At 43.5% G+C, this 22,979-nt stretch overlaps 1 long non-coding RNA gene across 1 annotated transcript; it reads left to right on the forward strand.

Annotated features, from left to right (window-relative positions):
- The first annotated feature begins 5,918 nt into the window (after nt 1–5,918).
- On the forward strand, nt 5,919–21,313 carry LOC112994044 (uncharacterized). Its single transcript, XR_003261831.2, has 3 exons — nt 5,919–6,079; nt 17,542–17,791; nt 19,752–21,313. It is a non-coding gene; the product is annotated as an uncharacterized LOC112994044 (long non-coding RNA).
- The last annotated feature ends 1,666 nt before the right edge of the window (nt 21,314–22,979 follow it).

The following is a 22,979-nucleotide window of genomic DNA, read 5'->3' on the forward strand; positions in this document are numbered from 1 at the left end:
TCCCAGAAATCATTTTCTTTTAGTTACAAAACAGGCACCTACTGCATAAAGTTTTGAAGACAATGCCGTGTCTTCCTCGGTGTCTGTGAGGCTGCTGCTGGCATCTCTCCTGCAGTGAGTCCTGCCGCTCCCTGCTCTCGTTCCCTTTGGGCTGAATGCAGAGGGCTTTGGCTCCCCCACTCTAGTTACTGTCATAAATATGTTTATAACTCCTTTTTAAAAAGAAATAGCTTATTTGGGGAAAACTTTTCTAAGGTGCTTGCCTGCAGCTTACCAGCAGATCCCGTGATTTCTTTTATCTTCGCCCTGGTCTATTTTGCTGTAGTTTGAAGGATGGTTTGCAGCAGAATCACTTATTCGCATGCAGGACACAGAGATCAGTACAGTACCTCCTTAGTCTGTGGGTGTGTGGGGACAGATTCTGCCTTTGAGAGATAACATGAGGCATTAAGTTTTCTTGAAAGGGATCTTTTCCATTGAACAGCGTTTACTTTGTTTGTGGTAATTGTCTAAAGCTGGTCTTCAAACCCTGCAGCGTCTGAAAAACAAAATTATTGTGCGTTACTATACTGAATAACGAGACTTCCAGTTCTTCTGTACGTCTGCTTTGCCAGTTGCTCGCCTGTTCTAAATACAGCTCTTGCACTGGGCTCTGCTCTTTCACGGGGCTATGACAAGCAAGGAACAAATTTAATCAAACTGACCTTACACAGCTCTTAATCGCGTACTCCTTTAACTTGATTATTACTCTCTAAAATTGCAACTTAAACTTTGGCATTATTTTTTTCTGACTGCAGAAAAAAAGGAAGAATTAAACATGGGAGATACACTTCACACTGATTTTGAAAATGCAGAATTTCCTCTTTCTAGTGAGCTGCCTAACACACTGTGCTGTGAAATTTCCATCCTTCCCCTTGTTATTGCACCCAAAGTAATTATTTTTAGTTTAGCTTGACAGGCTGGTAAAAGGAAGCCATTTGAGAAGTGTGGAGGGCTGAAGTTTTGTAGAAATTCCAAGCAGCTCTGCACTGAATCATCGAGTCCCAAGAGCACAGAGACATTCCATAGAAATGTCACACAGACCTTCTGGCATATTAATCAGGAAGCAGCAATGAGCTCTCAGTTTCGGTCAGGTTTCTTCTAGAATTTTTGTTCTACTTGGAATAAAAGCTCTTGCCATTCAGCAATGGAACGGTTTAAGCACACCCAAGATAGAGATAAGGATACAATCCAGATTTGGGCTATTTCGGTGTCGGTTGGGGAGGGAGGGGGCAAACCATGCTGCTGATGACTTGTCTGTACCGCGTTTTAGTTATGTTGCAAACTCCTTCCCTCAGTTCGTAAAACCTGGAGTCGGTAAAACCCCAAAGTCCACCCTTCTTCTAACAACTGTAGGAGTTTTTCTCCGAGGAGATGGTGATTTTTAACTTCCCATAGACTTAAAGATTGTTTTCCCTTTTAGTATTCTTAAATCATTTTTGCCTCCAGATTTTCTTCTGAAGGTCTGTGCTTTACTTTGGAATTTTTGGCACAGTAAGCAGATCAATCTTAAGAAACTAATGAAAGGGAAATATACGTTCAGGAACAATAAGCTGCTGAGAAGCAGGACAGGAGATAACTAACTAAAATGTTTGTAACATTTATTTTTCAAAGTACTTAAGATGTTGCTGAATGTAATGGAAAAAAAATCATGTTAATGTACTATTAAAGTTGCACAGCTAAAAATAATAGGCAGGAAATGCAAATGTGAAGGTTACCAGAGTGAGTGTGATACAGCCACATTGTAATACATCCTGTGCCACTACTTAAAAGTACAAAGGGAGATATTGTTAAACTCTTATATAATATGAAAATGAATTCTTTGGGCTTGCTGTGGGAACAAGAAAAAAATTATTTTCGTTCCTTTGATTGCAACAACCCAGGGTTTGCTCTAATATACAGGAGTTTTTAACGTTATAACTGCTCGCTCATGGAATTCATTGGTGCAAAACATCTAAAATTGTGAGAAGTTTATCAGATTTCAGATAATTTTTGATTTGTTATATGGCATACATGATTATTCAAAGATAAAATATTACGGTAAATAATACAGAAAAAAAAAAATCCAAGAAACAACAACTCTTTTTTCCTGCCCCTGCCCACACCTGCAGAAATAACATTATATTGCTGCCACAATCCCACGGGGCCATAGACCAGGCCCAGGGCACCTTCAGTACTCTACAAATACTTAACCTAGCATTTGCCCCAGTGCATTTATGGTGTAAGACAAGAGCAAATCTGGAAAAAAAAAGTGAGATCACCAACCAGTCACATCAGACGGACCATTTTTTGATGGCTCTTTCAGAAGGCAAAAGATGTTTTCTATCCCACAGCCACCCGGGAACCAAAAACAGTACAGTGCTAACTAAGGTGAGGGGGAAATTGAGGAAAAATACTCAGGATAGTTGTGATGCAGTGTAGATACAACTACAGTGTGTTATGCTATGAACTGTTCTTGCCTCAGATGCTAATTTGATAATCACAAGCATGAGAAAGACTTACTCTAACAGATTATTCCATAATCACAGTGTCTTGGACCTTCCTTTCACCAGATTTGTAGTTGCTGTGGAGAAGGGCAGGATTATCCGGACCTCATTTACCATGGCAAGAAAATGCCCAAACCTATTTTAGTCAAATATTAAACTCTTTACTTCCTACTGCTTGCTTTCCAGACTGCATAGCCACAATTTCATTGCTGCTTTGACGGCTGGAGCTCGGTGCACCGCAGGGAGATAGCCAGGATCTTCTGGCTTTCGCCAGAAGAATTACATAGTATTAAACTACGCTACTTTTATTGCAGTTGGGGGTGGGACAGTGGCTCATCCTCATACGGTAAAGTGACTGAAAATAATATTTTTCCTCGACTTTGACTTTTGAAAGAGAACAAGACAACCACTACAAAAAAAAGACCCATGAAACAGTGTTCACAAAAGACCCCTCTGTTTTCCACATGGAAAATGCCTCATCACCTTGCTGCTCTTCCAGAATCAAAAAACCAGGAACCTTTAATTTTGGAAGAAACTGAAGCTGAGTCAAAGGAAGAACATACATTAATAGAAGAGACCTTCTAGTTATTTTTTTAACCAATTCTTTGCCATGTAGATCTTAAAGAAGAAAGTGTGAAACCGCTCTGTTTGGTTTGTGTAGGACACAGACAGACTCCAGTGTCAAAGGTGAGCTTGAACAAGAGCCAACATTAATGAGAAAGAAGAATTTTTTCCCCATCTGTTTTCCCTAGCTGCTGAGAAAAATGGCCAAATTAATTTAAAACTTTTGGGGCAAATTACGCAGTCTGTTTGTCCATATTGTGTCTTTCATGTGTTCAGTCCATGTTGCAACTTGCATATAAATGGGGAAAATGTCTTTTTTTTTTTTTAAACTTTAAGGCTCATTTTAATCTAATAAAGCACTGAGTAGTATTATCTCTGCTACTAAGAGGTATGGACATGGACTCTTTCTGTACACCTTAAAAACTTAGATCTCTGTAGACTACCCGAAGCTGATAACAGATGAATTTGGAAGTCATGTGCTATCTGAAAATAATATACTGGTATCTGAGGAGGATGGAAAGCTTACATGAAACCTTATATGTTGGTCCTTTAGAATTAACTTCATTCGAATACACTGAATGTAAAGTGAAACATATCTGATTAGTGAGAAATAGCTTTTGGAAATATTTAGTAAGTTAATCTTTTTTCAAAGTAAAATATCTAGAGAATTTAGAGCGTGCTGAAACCAGAAGGTACCGACTGCCTCCGGAAACTAGCAACAGCGCTTGGGACTGCTACAAGTTTGAGTCTAACTCAGAGCGGCTATGCCTGGAAGTAGCAGAGCTGTAGCTGCGTAGCACAGCGTAACTGTTGTTTGGTTCTGAGAAGTGAGCTGGAGGTAACTGAGCAAGTATTTACATTGCCAAGTGCAAATACAAAGACAGGTATATTTTAAAGACTTGCAAAAAGAAAAAAAACCTAGAAAATAAATGTTGGTTAAATGTCACATTTAGTTAAATATATGAAACTATTGCTGAAGGTATTTATGAATGTTTTAAGAAGATAGGAAAATATTTCTGTTTCCCATGTATTTGTGGCATTGTTTCTGCTGATCGTATTTTTGCACTGTATTAGTCTCTTTCATACAGGCCAGCTGAATCTTTGCTAGACAGAACTTTGCCAAATTAAAACTAACAGTGGCATAAAAAGAACTGAAATGGCAGGGCCAAGGCCTGACTGTTTCCCTGTAGTAGAGGAGGAAAAAGGTATTGCATTTCCACAGTTTGAACTGCTGAATATTGATACATTTCTATATCCTCTAAACCCTGTAGTTTCTCAACAAGAAAGCTGAAATGGAAGCTGCTGATTTTCAGCCAATTGTTTTATGATCACAGTTCACCCTATTAAAGGATGGATGAGAGCGAACTTTTCAGTTTGAAGAAAGAAGGAAAATACTAGCACATATATTCTGAAATACTCCTTGTATCCTAGTCTTACTTTGTGAGGAAATCTAAAGAATTACCTGAAATTTAACAAACTTCATTGGACTGTGTGGTATTATCCCAAACAAAACCATTATAAGAAACCAGAACTGAGCTGCTCTGGATTTGCTTTTTGTAAGGTTTGTGCCATTCCCTTCATTAGTGGAAACTTCTATTCCCAAGAACTGATTTCCCATCCAAAATACCTCCCCTCCTCCCCCCCTCCAGTGTATTAAACTCTAATTAAGATGCCCTTCAGGAAAGGCACAAAAACAAAACCAGAGATGTTGTGCTTCATAGACTGGAAAATGTGATTTTTCTCACTTCAGTGACTTTTGCCAAAGTTCTGTTGTGGAGAAAACATGTTTACAAGCAGGAGAAAATCTTGCTGATGCTCTGTGGGGATTCTCCAGCAGCTTGGGTCCTTTCTCCACTGTAGGTCCCAGTATTTCTTACTAAAACCTGTGAAAAATACTGAAAATACTCAACATTTGAGTCTCCAGAAAAAGGAAGTTGGAAGTGTAAGGGTAAGAAATGCCCATCAGACTAGCATTTCATTTGCCAAAACAAGGAAGAAAGACGATTTAATAACATTGAGACTTAGTTTTTGGTCACTAGATTAGTGACCCAGGAATTATGACTTCTCCTGTCCCTTTTCAGCTATTGCTCCCCTTTGTATAGGAAATTTTCACTTGCAACATTGCAAATGTAGAGAGAAGTAAGCTTAAGAGGGGAAAAAGCTCTCAGAAGTGATAGAGAGGAAATTTATTTAGCTTTTGTAGAGCTGTTACATTATACCTTGCTGTTCCAAAACATTTCCAAGCAAAAGCAAATTATTAACTGGTTTGTCTGGCTAGTAGTAGAAGTTGTTACTGATCTGATTAGCAGTGGAAACTGCTAAAAGATTGCAAAGAAGCAAAAACAGAAAGCCCTTGGGGCAAAAAAGGAAGATGCAGTCTGAAGGATAAAGATTGTTTATAAAATGTTTGAAGGCCAGAAGGGACTTCACTGATAATGTTATCTGATCTATTAGATAAATACTGGTAAACACAGCACTTGAATTTGAACTAGCTTATAGCTTCTAGAGAAACACTCAATTTTGTTTTCTTAAGGACAGCAAAGAAAGGCAAATGAATGTACAAGGAGGGGGTATGGCAGTACCTGAGCTACGTACACATGTAACTGCTCACGGGGAGCAAAGCAGAATACTACGTGTAGTACGTGGTAGCAACAAGAATTTCACATTGGCATTTCAGATCTGAAGATACTGGTTTGACATTTCTGTGATAATAGAGCAGGATTCTCTTTTTTGCTTCTTCCTAAGGCCCCTCAAATAAAACTGATTAAACTTACACTTTGATCTGTAAATACACAGAATTTCTATTTCCAGAAGTTCACACGGCAAACTTTAAACCCGCCCCGCAAAGCCCAGGGCGCAGAACTGCTGAACGAGCTCCGATCTGTGGCGTAGCCCATCCGGGTCCGCGTCGCTGGCGGGACTCGGTGATCTGGGGCAGATGATTGCAAGGGAGGTGGCGTTGACCTGGGTCATGGCGCTTCTGTTTAAATGTAGGTAACCAGTGATTTGGGTTATGCCGCGAAGTGATGAGGGGGTGGGGGGAGAATCTCTCTTTGAAACAAATCCAAGTTGAAAGGTGTTGTTAATCAGATGTACTGCCCAGTGTTTTCTGCATCTGCTGAATGTACGTCCGTGTGGTGTTTTATGAGTTCCACGGGTTAGGTACTGTGCAAAAATGTATTTCCTTTTAGTTTCACAGTATTCCTACTCTTATATCCTCGGAGCTGGTGTATTTAGCCCTCTTGTTTGCCTCTTGTAACACTCTCTTTTTTTTTTAATTGCTGTGTTGCATCTCAATTGTCCCTTCTGTAAATGCAAAACTTTATTTTTTTTAATCTCATGAGAATATTTCTGTGCTTATAGTGAACTTTGCCGTGAGAAGAACTGCCGGATCAGGTCTCTTTAATCCATCTAATTCTTGGCTCTGACTATCCAGTAGTAGTGCTGATAATATATAACAGAGTTAAGTACACAGTGATTTTTCTTTCTCCTGCCCACCACTATGCAGTATACCATTAGATGATTCCTGAGTCAGAGGCTGAATCTCGATACTGTATTTAATAGCCACGAACGGATCTGTATTAGTTTGTGTAATCCATTTTTTTAATCATTTATATTTCTGGCCTGTGCAGCATCATCTGGCAGTGAGTTACATTGCATAAATATTACTACGGAAAAGAACTTTCTCTTTTTTTTTTTAGACTTGTTACCCCATTGCTTCATCCTGTTCCTGCTGTCATTCAAAGCTTACATCAAACCATGTTCTCTAGCCCCACCCTTTTTTATGTCCTTTTTGAAGTCTCAGCAGCCTGAACTGGGTGAAGCAATACATGAGAGGTTGTATGCTGATTTCATGTATTTTCTGTTATAGTTCCTGACAGCACTTTCTTAGAGTAAAACGTCTGGGGTTTTTACTGCAGCTGAACATAAAGCAGGTGTTTTCACTGAGCTGTTTCTTAGTCCAAGGGCTTTCACAGATTCACAGCAGCTGATGCTCTTTAATGACATGAGGATAAAGAGGAAATATAACAGGGCTGGTGTTTTCACAGGGGGAGAAGAGGAACATAGGAAAGGTCTAACTTTGCTGGAGGGTGTAGGTGCTTATCTACTAATTTTGCTTCTCCTTTGGAGTATATGCTTGGCTAGCTCCCATTTCTGATGATATTTGGAGCCCTGGATGCCTAAAGAGCCTGGTGCTGGGAACTTGCAGCCTGAGTGTCTCTGGCACTGAAGAGTGGTCAGGCACAGATGGGGGTCCCAAACTTGGTGGTGAGTAATGAAGTAATGCAACATGTAATTTCTAACTTCAGCTAGAAGGGAAAAGTTATTTTCCCTCAAAAATAGTGGTCCTTGTGAGCTAGTAAGATAATGATTACAATTGCAGTGTTTGTGGATCAAAGCTGCTGTTTTGAGACAAGCAAGGTTTCTTGCCCTTCATCCTCTGAGAAGAACTGTTGTAGTCAACAAGCCTGATTACAATAGGTCTGTGGACTTTGACATCAGCGAGAACCCAAAAATGTTCACGGCTTCTGCTGGTTCAGCTGGTTTTAGTAGTAGCATCTGTATTTTTGCTCAGATTTGTCGCTTCTGAACCAGTATGTCAAGATATGCATGTAAAAGAATGAAGTTTCTGCTATTTGTGTGTGCCTGCCTGTGTGCTCCGTGTATTTGTCTCTTGGTGACACTGCAGATAAAGACGTATGTTCTTAAGGGGAAAATGCAGATAGGATTTTGTCAGACTAGCAAAAGTAGAAGAGAGAGTATATAAGAGGAAGAGCCCCAAAGAACCCCAGCAGCAGCTGGATTTTTGGGAACAAACCAAACTGTAACTTCTATCTGGGTGGAAAGTTGTGTGCTTCTGTGTGTTGCTTTAGCCTGGTGAAGCCTAGAGATTTACCAGCTAGAGTCTCTTGTTCCAGATTCTGAGGATGTGAGAGATGATATTGTATCCTCTAGAGCACGGGCTGGACCTTTAACATGCAACAGCATAAAAGGCTTTTTAGCTTGAATCTAAAAAGACATCTAAATTACCAGCAACTTGCTTTTTACCAGCAACGAAACTGCAAATTTAAAACAAAATGCAGCAATAAATAAAATGGAACTAGTCACACTCTGTCATATGGAAGACAGCCTAAGACTCCAAACACTGGCTCTCATGAAATGCCTCAGGAAAAGCAGAAATATTGCTATAGAAAGTTGATAGATTATTTCTGTATTAGTCATAAAGTGAGCATTAAGATAAAGTCTGCTCTGCTATGGTTGAAATACAGCTGGATAGAAGATGCACACTGTTCTGCTAGGGACTTAGCCTTCCATCTAGAGGTGAGTATCACACCAAAATAATAAGCGTATAAAATAAAATGCACAGATGTAAAGAAAAAACAAGTATCTGTAAATAATCCAGACTCAAGGACAAGTTAAGCCATCAGGTGTCTCCTTCAAGGCAATTATGCTGAAAAATCAAACCCAGAAATATTTAAACTCATTCAAAAGGTAGCCAAGGGAAACTTTAACTGGTCTGAGTATTTGGGGGATATTTTTGTTGGTCCTGTTGCTTTTTCCGTTAGAGGAAATAGGAAACAACTGTTCAAGCACAGTGTGCTTTAAACCATTTAGCACTTCTTTCTGAACCTGCCATTACGCCCTGTAAATTCTAGGCCTACCTCAAATTACTGGAGGGGCTTTTGCAAGACTGGAGTCAAATCCCCCACTCTCTGCCCTAAAGGGCATCTAAAGGATTTGAGGGAAAGCTGAAGACAAATCCCACTGGTTCTGGGTCCCTGTGTCTTCTGTAACTTCACAGCGAATCGTTCTGCTCCCTCCAAAACCAAACCTGCTCTGCCTGGCTGGCGACGACCTTTCTCTCCGTGACGGTCGTCTGGGGGAACGCTACGGCCGTGAGGCTGCAGTATCCTTCGGGTTCCGGATGCGGCCTCGACTTTTTCCCCAAAAGGAGAAGAGAATCCCCCGCGGGGAGGAAAAGTGCCACAGGGGCTCCCGATCTCAGGAAGCTCCTTTCTGAATGGCACCGAGGAAGTTCGTGCAGTTTCTATCCAAGACGGTGAAAAGCTGAACTGCAACTTCTGTATCTGGAAATGTACAGTGGTTTACGTTTCTTGATCTAGGTGCGTGTCACCGGGTTCGAGACAGCCGAAGTTGTGCGAGTCAGAAGTGTTAAAGAAGCTGGGACTGCGCGCTCTCGGAGACGGGTACCAGCACCCTGCCCTGAGCTGGGATGTAGTTTTGTATTGCTGGAACTACTTTTGATCAAATTGTAGCAGGCTTTGGGCTGTGCTTTATCCGGCAGGGACAGCTGGACGCAGGTCAGCTTTGGCAAACGGCAGGTGTCCGTAGAATGAGGATCAGATGCTCCAGTCTGTGACATACCTCGTATTAAGTGAGTTCGTGAAGAAATGTGTGCATCTTTGAGTGGATTAGTGCACCCAGAGTCATCTGAACATTTGTGTGCCCTGCCTGATCCGGAGGTGACAGGACCAGCCCCAACGTTACTGAAAGTCGGGGTTGGTATTATTCAATCCAGCTGCTACTACAGCACAGGATAAACCGGCCATAGACGTTCTGTCCCTGTCTCACGCCTTCCCAGAGAGGTTGTGCACCTCTCACGCTTTCTTTCACACACGGGCAGTGCTGTCACGGAGTTACGGTACCTGCGACTTATCCCCTCTCCCCTCCTCCCCCGCTGCGGTATCCGCAATTTTCTATTTGCATATCCATCAGCGGACTAATCCCATGTCAAATGATTGCGGTTTCTCTCTCACACCCGTGTTGCGTGTGCACGTTCCCGTCGCTTCTCCTTGCATGCTGACTGGTATGTACCTGCAGCTTCTGTCCCCTTCCTCGCCCCTCTTTTTCCTCCCCTGCAGGGAAACCACCGTTATCCTGCATGAACATGATGCAGCGTAAGGGTAGTGCTCTTTGAAGCAGTCTGTTCTTTGAGCTGGACGTACGTATCAGCCGTGTTCTGGATAGGCAGCGCCTGGGTTAGCTGCAGAGAGAGGCGTGCCGCGAGTGAACGTGCCCCGTGCAGTCTCTCGCTGGGCTAGGGTATTTCTGACTCCTCTCAAGCGCTTGTCTAACATGGCTTTGATGGTCACCAAGTCAGTTCAGAAAGTTCCTTTCACTTTCCTCCTGCCTGCATATACAGTCAGAGAAAACAACGCTGCTTAGCGCTCAAAACGCCCGTGAATTCAAAACTATTTTGTAACAAATATACGCAGCTTTTGCAGCACATAGGACTATGACTTGAGGCCAGTCAGTTTCTTCTCATAAGCTGCCTACGGTTCAGGTATCGTAGCAGAGCAGGCGTAACTTCCCAGGTCTAACCCGTGGAGCGCACGATTAGCGTGTGATAGCCCACCTGCCTTCTTTCTTGCGATAATGCTCCTCGAACAGCCCACATCTGGGTGAGGGATCGTATCTCAATAGCATGAGCTGGAGATGGAGAAAGGCAGCTTTCTGAAGGATCCCAGTTAATGTGATAAACTACCTTTTTCTTATGAATCTCCTGCGAGCCAGGAGGCACCAAACGAAACTCCACGCTTGTGCACAGGATGCTAAACTGCAGCTCAAGCAGCATCACTGGCATTTAATGAGATCCAGTTCCTCAGGTAGTAGTGAGACCCTTTGCTGACATCATGATACGGTTGTCATGGTTACAAAAGGACCAGCTGCTAAATACAAAGTATCCAGAAGATGAAAATGGAAAATCAATGTCCAAGCAGAACAAAAGGTAGAGCGGAGAAGACGATTTGGAGGCCAGGGAGAAATGAAGGAGGCGGAGGAGAGAACAATTAGGGAATTAAGCAGGAAATAAAGGCAGGAAGAAAGTAAGTTCAAGGGTAGATGCCCAGAGACGGGTGACCCAGGAGCAGAGCCCTTGGGAACATGACATGTTAATGTTTGTAATTAGTGAAAAGCCTTCAAAGAGAAGTCTGGAAACAATGTTCTCTTGCAAAAGCCCTTGTTGGATCCTTTTCTTTGAAGCTTTGCACATTGCATCCTAGGGCAGAACGAGGGGGGGGACGCCCTGGTGCTGAGGGGTGGTCGGCACCTTGCCCGAGCCAGTACCAGCGAGTGGCATCGGTGAAAAGCAGCTGTTCATGGAGACGGGGCAGGAGTTCTGCGCAGAGCGCTCCTCGCCGTGAACCATCTCCGGCTGCCGACGTTTAGGCCAGGCTGCTTGTGAAATCGCTGCTTGCGGAGATGCAGCCTCTCTCTGCTGCGCCCTGGTTTGAGAAGGAAAGAGTTAGCGTGTGTGTGTGTAACTTGGTGAAAGCAAATTCCACCTTTCGTTCTGATATGAAATAAGGAAGAGAGTATCTGAGATGATAAAGCCAGCCTGACGTGAATTAGTATCACAGCGATTCCCTGAGCAAGTGGGTTGGGATCTTCAATTAATTCCTGCAGCAGGATGGGAGAGCAGGTTTCCATGGATACTGAGCCAGAAGCAGCACTGACAGTCTTAGGAAATGCAAGCTGAGTTTTGCTACAGCTTCCGTCCTCAGGGTGGGTGTCTGTCTTGCTCTCTTTCCCCGAGTACTCACAGCATTCTCTATTCTGTATTTTTAAAGAAAAAGACGCAGAAAGATGTCTGAGAAATGGATGGAGAATAAATAAATAAAACTCCTTTCCTAGAAAATGTTGTGTGAGAAATGCAAGTGACTTGCACATTTTAAGCCACAATTAGGAATAAAAGAAAATATATTGAAACTAATTACCCAGAGAATATGTAAAACCTATTTTTCCTTTTGTTGTTGTTGTCATCTATATTTCCTGTAGTCCTCAGAGGAGAGAGAGGAAAAAAAAGACTATAGCCCGTTGAGCTCTAAGCCCAGCCTTCTGACCATCACCAAGGATGACAGCAAGGCCTCTGGAAGGACAAATTTATAACCAAGGACATAGTAAAAGCAGAGTATCTATTCTAGTGCAGGGTTGTAGATAGCTTCAGCGTAGCTGCTGTTCACCCAGGTGACTGCAGCAATGCATATATTGGTATGGATGACAGCAAACTTTAATAATAATTAAAAAAAAACTCTATGTGCCCATTAAAAGTATAAAACAGGGGGGAAAAAACATATTATAGTTTTGCCTCAGAAATTAACTGCCAGACATAGTGACATGTGGTGGACTGTCGTTTGAAAACATGTAAGATTAGTAAAAGGAAGAAGGATGTTTGACTGTTTTGTGCAATTTTAAAAACCTTTTGACTCAAATTAGCATCCAGCACTGAATCTTGAATTGCTGTAGAATAGAAATTTGGAAAAGCTTGTGACCTTATTAAGTACATGCACCATTCTATCAAATACAAGATAAACACTGACAACATCCATGAAGGCAGTAGAACTGAAATAATTTCTTAACAGGATCCTCTTCAATACTTGCATCTGTCATCTACTCATCCTCGTTAAGCAGTTTCTAAAACTTATGTTCCTACTGATTTTAAATTAAAAACTCATTAACCTCTCATAGTAGGGGTTGTCCTAATCATGCTGACTTGTTCAAAATCATATTTATGCTTCCTGGTCAGCTCCATAGGTGAGCACGGCAAAATAAAAATCACATTTCTTTTAGAAAGATCCCAAAATGAAGTAAAAATGCTATTGTAGGAATTGAAAACAAACATACTCTAAATAACAGACTTCATCAAATACAACTAGGAGCTTCAGATAGCATCTTTAAGATATGGAAAGTGTAATTTTTTAAGACTACCAAAGAGACAGTACTCCAGTATGGTTACAACAATCATTGGCTGAAAGTATAATCTAAATCATACTGCTATACAGATGTAAAGCCTGGAACCAAAGGCAAGAGTTGCTTACGGCGATAAGGGTGAAGGCTTAGGAGAAACCCAACGAACGGAGGTCCACGCTCTCCACGGGCTCTGCCTGCGAGCCTTCCTCCAGACGCAGCCCAGGGGCTGATCTCTGCTGGCGGGGACGAGCCCACCTGGTCCCCGCTTTGGAGGAGAGCAGAGGCTGGAGGCGGGAGACGCGTGTGCGCGGCTGCGGCCTGTGCCATGCCCCTCGCTCTGGGGCTGGGCAAGGGGCCTCGGCTGCCGCGTGGCGTCCTGCGGTTCTCTGCTGCTCTCTGCCACCGTGGACCGGGTAGCTTGGAGGGCTGCCCTTGGACGGCTCGCGTTCTGTGGCCGTGTTTAGTCAGTTAGACAAATACTGGAATGTGTACCTGTGCGCGTGACTACGGTCTTTGTGAGCATGACTAGCGTGAGGCTGGAAGAGGACTGATGGAAAAGAAGGCGAACCTGTGGACAGGTGCAAGTACGAGGATTTTCAAACACAAGCGTTGGGGCCGGGGAATATGTGGGGGGGTGTTGCGAAGAACAGTGCAACGCCAGTTAATTTCTTTCACAAAAGGAGCCAGAATTTCCCTTCAGTGCTATGATTTAATTATCAGTTAATGTCACCCAAGCAGAAGCTACCAATAGGTATCGTACTAATAGGTCTGCATAGAAAATCTCATAGATCTTATTTGCAGAAGCATAAAACATCTTGAAAGAAAATAAATTCTTAGCGTCTTCAGTTTCATAAAACCTAATATAGTTCAGTTTAGTTATCCAAATCATAATACAAACTTTACTTGTTTAACTGTAAACAGTTTGAAGTTCCCCTACTATGACTACTAAAAAATAGGGTTTTTCATAAACTTGTAACTTGTTATGGCTTTGGCACTCAGTATGATTTAAGTAAATAAACTTTAAGTAATGAGTGACTTTTGCAATTTCATTTGTAAAGTAAATGATTTTTAATTTTTAAAAAAGTGTAAGTAAACTCAGTAACAGTGCTGACCTGTCAAAGCAGCAGGTTGTGAGGCTGAATAAATCACCAACTGAATGAAACACCTAATGGCACTTTTTAAATAACTTGCTTAGGAAAGGTGATACTCTGATGTTAGAGGAAGCTGCACCATAAGGGGAAGAGGTATTTAAAACAGGCATCATTATTAAAGTGGAAAAACAGTCGACTAGCCAATGTCATCATTACAGAAGCAAAGGTATTTCTTGGTTGTTTAAGTAGGGGACTAGAAAAGAAGAAAGGAGGAGGTAAAATTAGTTCTGCATGTAGAAGCAGTCAGCTTGCTGTGGGCTAGCGTGTGGAGTTTTAGGCTCTGAACTTCAAAATGGATGCTGAGCAGTTGAAAAGGACTTGGAGAAAAGCTGCAAGATTGGATCAAAGTCAGGATACCCCGCTATACTGTAAGGTGCTTATGTAGCTAAGGGATGGTTCGAAAACCACCTACAGGCACATCTAAAGGAGAGAGGGCTTCCAGAACAGATGGCTTTTTAGTCCAGCAAAAAAGATGTAAGGAAATTGACTGGTTGAAAGCTAATTCTTGAAGAATTTAGACTGCTGAAGCACTGAAAAATTTTGAACACTGAGGCTATTTGCCCAGAGAAGAGATGCATTCTCCAGCATTACATGGACTTGGCTATCCCCCCGAAACGCGTGCTGTTGTCTGGACAGCCGCTGTGGCCCGCAGCAGCCCCTGACCTTCAGCTCCACGGTGAGACCTACGGTTTAACTCTGGGACTGACATTCCTCCTTTAACATTGAAGATGCTCTGGCTCAGTTAAATAAGAGCGATGCAAATATTTCCTCTTGGGCCTCCTTCTTCTAAATGCTTTTCAAGGAACTGTAAGTAGCTATGAGTATCAAGAGGTTTGGGTGTTTGGGGGGGGGGGTTTGTTTTGTTTTGGGGTTTTTTTCTTTTGTCCCTGCTGTTATCCAGAAAAACAGGCTCACATCTACTGTGGGCCACAAACTGACTCAGGCTTGGAGTTTAGTAAAATAGCTCCCTAAGTATGTATGTTCACTTAAAATTGCCTAGTACGAGGGGGATTTTGTGTGAATCCCACTTGCTTAAGAACAAAGAAACAGGAGGAAAGAGAAGGGATCCTAAAATAGGTAAATCAGCAGCAGAAGCAACTGCAGCTGCCCTGGCTGTAATTCACACCCTGGGAAGGGTCCAGGCCGTGGGGCAGCAGGGTCGGCCGGCGTGCCCCAGCCCAGGTGCCCCGGCAGCTCCCGGCACCGGCGCGCGGTCCGAGGGCGCGCGGCAGCTCAGCGCCTTCCCCGACAAGCGCACGGCGTGTCTCCTCCTCCCTGTCCGCGTACTGACTTTGCAAAAACATATCCATTCAGTCACAGGCTTCCAAGGACTGCTGTGAGCAGTTTTCCCTTCGGGGCCTCGTCCCGCTACCGCTGGGAGCCCCAGCAGCATCCCGCGCGCGTCCCTCCTGCCTGCGCGGAGCCTCCCTTGGGCCGCGCTGCCTCCCCGGCCGCCGTCCCGGACAGCGTTCCTGCGGTTCGGCAGCCGCTGATTTCCGAGCAGCGTCTGGGGCGCAGAGGCTGCCGCAGCGCCGTCAGGGGCGCGGGCGGGAGGGTCGGGGGCTGCAGGGCTGCAGCTCCTCGGGCAGCCCTTCCTCGCAGCCCTTCGTACGTCTGCTCCTCGCTCCGGGAAGAAAGACTCCTGTTGGAAGCAAGGCTGGAAATGACCTGCCAGAGGCCCAAACAAGATGGCAGATAAGAAAAATGGCTAAAAGCCTTTTTTTCCTTTCTATTTTTTTTTAACAATAATCTTTTGTGATGCTTTTCATTTTATGCTCTGTTGGGCTGATGGTGTTGAACGTTTATGTCCTCCTAACTTACGGAAAGTGTGACAGAAACATTTCCTGCGCCACACTGGCTGAGGCGTGATGAGAAACCACAACGCTTATTTTTGGCAGTGACGCAACGATATGGAAACAAATTTGTTGTGGAAGCTTTAAGGAGAAATTTGCAATAATTTCAGTGGAAGCATTTACACATAGAGCTGAAGGGTTTCTCTTTTGTATATACGTTGTTTTGAACGCCCCACTTTCCTAACGTATACTGTCAGTCCTAGCAGTGTGTGTGTAGCAAGAAATGGATGCTCACAAGTTCCCTGTTCAGATGTAATTTTAGGGAGATTAACTAGCTATTCAGGGCCTGCAGAGCGGCGGAGAGGCTCTGCCCTTGTTGCCACGCGCACCGGTGCCTCTGTGCACAAGTGGAAGCACGTCTGGCACCAGCACGGCTGAGCGCGGGCTCCACGCTGATCACCCGAGCGCTGGACCTCCCGCTGGCGTGCCGAGTTTAGCTGCGAGGATAGCTCGTATTTTCCCACAGCTCAGAGTGAACAGTCTCTAACTCAGCTCAGCTTTCAATAAACGAAGACTGGCTAAAAAAAGCCTGTCAGGGAGACTCCGTGTGTCGGTGATTAAGTCTGACACCAACGTGAATGAGGTTTCGCTGCTGCCAGTAACCCTTGGCTCCCTGCTCGTCCCCTGGACGTGTCCTGACCGGCCCCTCGCGCCTCGAGGCTCGCCTCTGCCTGGCAGAAAATGCCTCTGGAAGGCTGCTGAGCATCCTCCCAGTTCTCGCTTGTGCGTACCTGATGCCAACAGCAGTGAGAAGCCACTAAAAGCAGCAGCGGAGAGGCAGAGGCCTCCCAGCTCACTGCCGAAACACGTGAGGAATGAGGGAGGGCTCCGAGCACCCCCAGCGGGAAGGTTTCCCAAAAGGAGTAGGAGCTGCCGCAAGTGGGCTTACGCATGGAGCGGGGAACGATACTGGTTTTGAGCTAAAGCATGTTAAAGTGACATGTCTGCTGCTTGTATCTTAGCTACAGAGCTGGTAGACATCCTTTGCCTGGGAGGCAGGGAAGGGTCCTGGGGGGGGGGGGGGCTTTCTCCCAGGCTTGGTTTCTATCTTGATGTATTTACAAGCTGTCTGTCCCCACTCAGCTCCATGGGAAATGTGGTCAGGCAGTCTGGGCCAGCAGCAGCCCCCAGTCATAGCACAGGAGCACGTGCATGGATTTTCTAGGAATTGCCACTTCCCTGGGCATCCATAGGTGGCTTATGTACAGAGTCCGCACCACCTGTCCGCTAGACGGACCATCTGCCGTGGCAGCACTTTCAAAACAGTGCAGTGTTTATATTTTGAGTGCAAAGCTGACGCAGAGTCCTAGAAACGTTAGGCCTGATTGCTTTTGCTCTTTCTTGCATGGAGAGAAGGAACCTCTGCCTCCTGTCACTGCCCCAGCCTGCACCTGCTTCTCCGCTGTGTTGCATCTCTCGTCCTCCTACGCTTTTTGCTGGTCACTGACTTGCTGAGTCACGGGGACACGGCCATCCCACTCATGTCCCTCGGGACTGTGCGGTCAAAGCGCTGCTCACGCTTTGTTCTTCCCTGGTCCGTGGACCGGTCATCTGCAGGAGATGCTCTGCGAAGTAGTGATGCCAGGGCCTGCATCTACGTGCAAAAACTGCAAAGTGTGTTATTAGGGTCCAGGTGTCTCAGCAGGCTGAGTCTGGCCAGTAGATTGTTGTTACATGTTTTGAGACACTGACAGAACTTAAATTGCTTGGGATCTTCTTCATTTTCGGATTCTACAGAGCCACCTGAGGGACAGCCCTACACCCAGACTGCTTCTGACACTTGGGCCTTGGTCACAACTGCCAGCCCTCAGCAAGCTGACGATGCTCTAAGCGAGTGTGAAATTTGGGAAGAGACAAGCAGGCCTCCAAAGGAAACGCAGGAGTCCGGCACGAGTGTGGACAAGTTATTTTGGAACTGGAAAATTACCATTTTCTCTTTCAGCTCCAAGGACGTGTATGGGCCCGCAGTTTGGTCCCCTGCCTATAGGTACGTACCAGCATGGGCGTATCTTTCAAGAGCGTGGGAGCGGCTCTCGGTCAGTGTCTCCCACCAAACATACCTGAGCCAGATTAGCAAGGTAGAGGTGCGCTGCTGAAGTCAGAGGGGCATCGGGCACGTACAGACACGTATGGACAGAGATACTGTGTCGGCTTTGAGTCAGCTGGGGTAACTAGTGTGAGCTTTTCCATGTGCATCAGGACAGAGTCCTGAGTACGCAGGCATCACACGAGAGATTCGTTGCCAGTGAAATGGTCTGTGTGATGTTCAGCACCTGGGAGCAGAGAACGGGGACCATGGCTGTGCAGATATCTGCTGCTTTCGTATCTTGAAGATAGCTTCTCGGTCACAGGAATAAGGTCTCTGTGGGGATATGTGGCTGCCCCACTGTACTGAATATGTATATTTCTGTGAAACGAGTTTCTGGGCCTCACAAAACTTTCTGCTGTGTGCAATATAGAAAGGTTAGTCCATGTAATTCCATCATTTTTTGCTAGCATTATGCTATGAATATATAAAGCAATTGCTCTTTCACAAGTCTACATTGGTCTTTTTGTCACTAGAACCAGCCCAGCTTTCCCTGCCCAGAACATGAGACCTATATCAGAGACCATAATTTCATCTGGGCGCTACTTGCTAGGAACAAAATGCTGGCGTACGCTGACCCAGACAAATCATCTGTGTACCCGGACTAGTCTGGAATAGCTCAGGTCCAAGTAAGACTTCCTTTCTATTGGTCTTCCTGAAAATCGGTCTCCTCTGCCATTGAAGCTGCATGGGATTTAAGGACTGCCTACCTTGGTATTAGCTATCCTAGCTGATTTCCTGATGAAGACAACCCATCCCAAGAAAAGGCACCAGTGCTCTTGTTTATCTTCTCATTCCCTTGCTTCCAAGGAATATAGCCAGTATTCTCTTTGATCCTTTAAATTTCATTCAGTTAATCTTAATAATGCAGCTCATATTCATGTATAAAGTTTAGATTTCTTATTTATGTACTGGATAAGGATCTCTGGCTACTGGCATGAAGAGGGTCTAATTACAGAATCATAATAGCCTGTCGAATATGGCTTTGAAGTCTACATTTTTTTTTCTTTTGATTTACTGTTTTCTCCCAAGTCAGACTACAGAGCCAGGATTAGCTGATAAAGTAACTGTAACGTCTTGGAAAGTAAGTTGTTTATAGTTCTACTGACTAATAAAACCCCTCATAGGTTTTTCTTTCATATGAACAGCAACTCCACACATACATTCATTCAGGATGGTTTTGTGCAGATGTTGACAGTCTCGTCAGGCCTCAGTCTTCTTTGGCTCATCACTTACACTTCATTTTGGGAAAAAAAAAAATTTTATCTGCTTCCAGAAGCACCTCCTTAGCTGTAGTACAGAGATCCTGCTTGGCATCTTCAACAACCTTTCACCTCTAAAGACATATGCACGTACTGTGGATGGCATCAGTGTGAAATTATTGCTGAAGCAGGAAAATGAGTGCTTGTGCCAGGGCTGGCAGAGGCATCTGGTTTCCTTATTCACTGGTGACGCCTGTTGAACCTTATAATGCTCATAATTGCTCTCTGCTTTGTCTTTTTCTGCCTTTAACTTTGGCAATATTTCTGATATAATAATTCTGCAGGGTCAATAGAGGACAGCCTGATAGGTCTTCCATGGTATCAGGATGGGTAAGATGATTGCCCACATAATACCGTCTGTCCCGGGGCTATCGGTGAACAAGGGAAAGCATGGCTCTCAGCAACCCCAGCCAGATTATCTAAGCTGCAGATGAGTCTATCAGAACAGAGGTGCTCTTAGACACTAAGGGAAATGTTTGAATATTTCAAGTAGTGTTTAGCAACTCTTTTTTTTTTTTTTTTTTTTTTTTCAATGACACAACCTTCACAGTCTTTTTAAAATCTATTAAATCATGCATCCCAAATGAATTATTTTTCAGGATTTGTATACAATGGAGTATGAAAGCTTGCAGAAAAAACTCTCAGCCCTCTTAGATTTTTTGAGGAAAATCTGTGACGTCAACATTCTGCTGATATATTATGTTTGAGATCAAGGCAAAAAAAAACAAAAAAAACCCAAGCAACCTGACTGCTGCTTATGCAACTCGTGTTCTACTTAATCCCTGCAGCCTGCTCCCCGCTCCTGCCGCAGCCGCAGGGAAGAGTTCCCTCTCGCGGTGCGATAATGCCGCTACAAAAGGTGGGTTCTGCGTTTCGGACTTGTTTACAGACGGAGGGAGGTCACGCACCGGGATGGGTAAGACCTCTGCACCGTGCGCAGGGACCTCCGTCTCAGCCGCTAGAGCAAAGCCACGCATGCGAAAAAATGCCAATACGGTCCTTTTCTCGCTGTTTATGGGACTGAAAAGGCTACTTAAATTTAAGTATTTTTAAGTTAGGAGTGCTTTTGCACCCTTCCCTCCAGACCTCCATCTAAAAGCCACAGACTTCTGTTGTAATGAACTTAATGGCACAGACAGCAAAATTTATGATGATTACATTTTAAAAATCTGTAAAATATATTTTTAAATATTTGTAATGCTGTAAATAATATGTAGATATATTTATAAACAATTAATAATAATAAAATGTCAATACTTCCAATATCTAAGAATGTCATAACTTTTAAGTCCGATAGCTTGGCACTGGGGGGAGGGGGGGAAAAAAGACAAGTCTACATCATTTCTTTAAAAAGATGGCGTTTCCCCTCTTGTTTCTAATTCTTCCGGCTTACAGAATAATAGAGCATAATTTTTTTTAAAGCGGTATCTGTGTAACCTTGTTTTGCAGTCTGGAATATTAAAAACAGTACCCAGAGAAATAGAAGAGGGGACAGAATAAGGTAATCAAGGTTTGGGATAAATAAAATCAAAGGCATGTGTATTTTAATGACTAGTGAGAGACCTAGAGACATTATGATTGTTGTTATGATGATTATTACATAAGCGGACAAAGCCAACATCTCTGAAAAAAATGACTGAACTTTGCCAAAAGTCAATAGTCATTTCAAACACAGGGAAGTTATGTTTGTGGATAAAAGAGAAAAATGCATCTAATTAAAATAAAATTAATATTAGGAACACCAGACAGATTACAAAGGCAAGCTTGTTAAAATCTTTCTGCAACAACGGTAAAACTCAGTTATATTCAGCACAGGTTGGTAAGACCTGCAATTAAAAAATTTAAAAGTCATGAAAAACAGCTGAAAGACAGAACTTTCATCATGTGGAAACACATTTTTAAGGCACTGTGATGTTTTTACAAGCAAAATAACACAACGAATCAGTATGAATGAAAAAATCGGTAAAAATATTAAACATTGGTAATTACACTGGAGCAGAATACAAAGTAATTAGTGTCAGCTTCTATTAAGAAAGAAAACAAAACCCAGGGTTCATCTCAGCTAACTCTTAACCTCCAGAAAAGCTCATATAGGTATCGGAGAAGATTACCTGGGCTCTTTCTGCAGTCCCCTGTGAGATGGGGCTGTGTGTGTGTGTGGGGGGGGGGGTCCAGCCCATCCAGGGGTCCGTGTATAAACGAGGGGAGGAACCGGCTTCCGCAGGCGCTGCCCTGCTCCCCGGGCAGTGGGGAGAACCTCAGACACGGCCTTACCCAAGACGTCTAACCTTCGGCCAGGTAAACTCAGATGAGCTGACCTTCCCCCCCCCCCCCATTCCCCCCCCAGCTTCATATTCACTTACTAGTGGAATTTTTAAAAGCTTTTTTTTTCTTCCTGTCAGGCACAAGTTGAACCAACGTCGAAACCCCATAAGAATCAAACTGACTAAGGACATTTATCAACTGGACTGTCATTTTCTTCCTAACTTCAGTTCTGCATAGTACTTTCAATGGAAATGTCCTTCCTGTGTCTTAAGGATTTAAAATACACAGGTGCCACTCATTCAGGAACAGCAATGTAGGTGAAAGAGATGGATCCCAGAGTGCTCAGCCTGTCAAAAAAAGTGGTACTGGTTACTCGCCGCAGCGTGGCTACGAACGGAGGTGCGTGCTCTTGAATGCCTATGGGTTAGCGTGGTACCTGGTAAAGGCTGGGGCAAGGCAGGAGCAGTATGGAAGGTCGATCACAGGCAACAAAGTTGAAAAAAATTGTCCCTTAATCTCCTATTTATAAAGAATAGAAAATTGTTTAATCATGGACAAGCATAGCTCTGATCTGGACACGGGGACGGTGCAGTTACGCAGGTGCTGTGCGTGATGCTGCAGTGGATGTTCTGCTAAATCCACATCTGGAATCATCACCGAGACACAGTTCAGGAGGGGCTCTGGATGTCCCGTGCTGCCAGTACCTAAAACGCTCAAATTTTAAAGGTGTAACTTTTTCTTTTCCATATAAGATAATGTACTAAATAAGTAAATGACCTTGTTGCCAGAAGGAAAACAAATAATTTACCAGCAGGATCTGGACTTCCATGGTTACCTAGGTATCATGACTGACTACAGTTGGTAGGGATCAGATATACTCAGCAGCATGATTGGACCCTCAAAAAAGGAATGATTTCCTAGAGAAACCAGAGAAAATGGTTTGTAAAATTTACGATAAGGTGAAGTGTAAACAAAAAAAAAGGGGGGGGGGGGAGGAAAAGTTATTTCCAAAACAGTTACCACATAGCAAAAATTAATCAATGACATAAAAGAACCACTATAGCAAAAATGCTCATCCCACTTAAGAAGTGAAATGCAGTCACAATTAAAAATAACAGTGAAAACAGAAAAGAAATAGATTATTTAGAAGCAAAGCAACACATTCATATTAAAAGATGTAAGTATAAAGTACAGGTAAGGAAACAAAGTATATTGGGAAACTATGGCTGGAGGAGTGGATTAGGACAACAACTTTAAACATACCAGTGGAAAAGACATCTTAATCATGGTATAGGTCCATCACTAGCTCAGGCTAATAAATTATTAATGCAATGCAGAAAAGGCATAAAAACTCCATGAATGTGTTTGCTGTGAATTTCCAAAGAAGCAGGATGAAGTACTTGTGTTTTTCAGAGCAGAGTGTAGTGCTTTCCAGGCTACTAGGAAGTACAGAAAACGGTAGTAAACATCTGTTAGGAATAATTATTTTTAAGCAAACTGTCACATGTAACTTGTATGCAAGAATCCTGAAACAACATGCTGCTGATATGTCTTCCCTACTG

The sequence above is a fragment of the Dromaius novaehollandiae genome, chromosome 15 (assembly GCF_036370855.1).
Source record: "Dromaius novaehollandiae isolate bDroNov1 chromosome 15, bDroNov1.hap1, whole genome shotgun sequence".
Classification (NCBI taxonomy): domain Eukaryota; kingdom Metazoa; phylum Chordata; class Aves; order Casuariiformes; family Dromaiidae; genus Dromaius; species Dromaius novaehollandiae.